The sequence below is a fragment of the Trachemys scripta genome, chromosome 14, assembly GCF_013100865.1.
Source record: "Trachemys scripta elegans isolate TJP31775 chromosome 14, CAS_Tse_1.0, whole genome shotgun sequence".
NCBI lineage: Eukaryota > Metazoa > Chordata > Testudines > Emydidae > Trachemys > Trachemys scripta.
Window position 1 is genome coordinate 31630835 of NC_048311.1, and position 2586 is coordinate 31633420.

Below are 2586 nucleotides of genomic sequence, written 5' to 3' on the forward strand. Positions count from 1 at the left end.
CAGCACCCTGCCCGGCCTGTCCTGGCACCCCTTCCCCAAAGTCCAGATCCCGACTCCGGCCCAGTGCCCCTTCCCCAACAACCAGAGCCAGACCCCATCCCGGCCTGGCGTTCCTTCCCCGATGACCAGTCCCAGCGCAAGCCCTGGCAGCGCCGACCCTCCGTGCCGTCTCTGGGAGCAGCCGGAGCTATTTTTGTCAGGCGGGGCGGACGGGGGAAGAAGAAAGAGCTCAGGCAGAGGCTGGGTTGGCTCACGTCCCTCCTTTCAACTCGCCCTCTGCTTTCCATAACTGAATTCAGCTGCCCCCTTCCCCAAGGCACAATGGCCCCATTCATGAGGAAGCTCGGGCGGCCAGGAAAGCAATCAAGTGACAGCTTTCAGCGAGCTCAGCTCTTACAGCTCCTCAAAGACACTCAACCGGCGACAAGGCAAAGGGGGGTTAACTTGGATTCGCCTCCACTTTGCAGGCAAAGGAAAGGCCAGGCAAGGCCCAGGCCTATGGGGCAGCTCGGGGGTTGCTGAAGAGCTGCAAAGTCCTGGAGAGCAGGAAGCCCTCAGCTGCCTGTTCCCCTCCGCGGCCCTGAGACACACAAGCCTGCACCAGGCTCAGGTGATGGGAGCGGCCAGGGAATTCCCAGCTGGGCCACGGATGCCCGAGTAAGCGTCACTGCACCTGTCGGGGCCCCAGCTCTCCTGCAGGAATAATAACCCAGCCTTTGTCTTCTCTGCTCCGCGTGCAAAGCCCTCTCCGTGCGGGGCCACCCAGCGCGCGGCACAAGGGGGTCCTGATCTCCGGGGGCACCTGCAGGTGCTCCTGTCGTGGGGGTACACGGGCAGGTTTGGTGCTCACGCAGCACCCGCGTCTCCACTCCCTCGGGTGCCCTCTGCCCCTTCCCAGTGCTCGGTCGCGCAGCTACAGCCCTCCAAGGTGTAGGGAGGAAAGAGCCGGTCGGTCAGATTCCTACTCCCAGCGCTCCAGTAGCGTAAAGGGAAAGGCCAAAGGGACCTTGGTGTGAAAGAGAAGCAGGCGCTATGAGCCAGAGTGAGATCTCGGCTACACCCCCCATGTTCCCCCCAACTCAGCGCGGATTTGCCCGGCTGCCACCGACAGAAGGATCTGACCCATCATCTCTCCCCGCTGCTCCTGCGTGTACCCTGAGGCTCTGGTTAGTCCCTAGGCGCGTTCAGCGCTGGCCACCCCCAAGCGAGGGTCCCGCAGGGTGGGAAGAACCAGTGCACCAGGGAGCTGAGTGGCCCAGCCGAGACAGTGGCTGAAGTGGGATTAGCAGGCCCGGGCCCCCTAGCCCGCTGCTCAACCCCACGTGGCCGGCGCGAGGTGCTGCATGACCGCTCCACAGCCCAGGGGCTAATGCGAGAGCCGAGCGGCAGGCTCTGTTTTGGCTCTCACAGTCTCACAGATGGAGCGGGGATTCCAGGCAGCCATTTGAATCTCAGTCCCCAGGGCCACTGGAGGAGCTAGGGCCAGTCCCACCACAGCTGCAGCATCTGCGCCTGGAAACGCATGGCCAGGAGAAACCGGGTTCTGTACCGGGGGGTCCTGGAGGAATACGCGGTTTCCTGGGGTCTCTCTCCAGCCCCATCCTGTTCCCAGGCGTGCCGCTGCAGAGCATCTCCCTGAATCCTGGCCTGGACCCTCGGCCACTGCTCTACATGGCCCAAAGAGGGGGGGGTCAGACGGGGACACAGCCTGCCCTGGGGTCCCGGAGCAGCTGTTCCCTTTGCAGGGAGCTGGGCTAAACACCCAGCAGCTCACAGCATGCTCCAAGGCACTGCAGGGTAGCCAGCTGGGGTGTGATACCAGCGTGGAGAGAGCCCGTGGCGAGGGCCTGTTCCCACTGTCCCTGGGTATATTCAGCTCAGATCCCAACCTCCTGGATCTGTGCTCACCCCCGCACTGCGCTCCCCCCCCGGCTCCTCGCTCCGACACCAGGAAAGCCAGGGTCCCATTGTGCCCTGGCCATGCCGGTCACTGCGGGGCAGCCTGTTAGGGGTCTGGCTGTCTGAGGGGCACGCTGGTGCATCGGGGACAGGGCAACGCCTCCGACCCCACCCATCTGGGGCAGAACAAACAATCTCAGGGGCACCTGCCAGGGGACAGGAGTTTTGTGTCCGTCAGGCCCAGCTGAGATGCTAAACCACAACCCTGGGTGCTCAGGGGGTGACCCATGCCCACAAACAGAGGGGGGGAGGGGCATGCCCCACGGCGGGAACCCCGGGCAGCAATGGGGCTTCAAGCAGGAATCAGTCAGGGGTGGGGAACTGTATCGTTCCTCCCTTTCCCAGCATGCACTGGAACACACTCCTGTCCCCGATCCCCTTTACGGGGAGGGGGGAGATGATGAGGACAAGGGGATGCAGCTGACAGAGGGGACAGGAATTGCGGGGGACGACGGGGGCAGCCAGAATGGGGATCCCAGGCACAGGGTGCAGAGCGATTTTCCTGCCGGGGGGGCCAATGGCTGAATGGGGTGGGGAGGCCTGTCTGACCCCTGCCCCCCACCCCTTGTGCCGCAGCCGCCTCTCGCCCTCCGGCCAGGCCCTGCCATGAGCGCGTGCTGCCCCCCC

At 64.4% G+C, this 2586-nt stretch overlaps 1 protein-coding gene across 1 annotated transcript in view; it reads right to left on the bottom strand.

The window, feature by feature from the left end:
* SDK2 (sidekick cell adhesion molecule 2) overlaps positions 1-2586 on the bottom strand; it is a gene marked incomplete in the record, with an annotated part of 161505 nt that overhangs the window by 2472 nt on the left and 156447 nt on the right.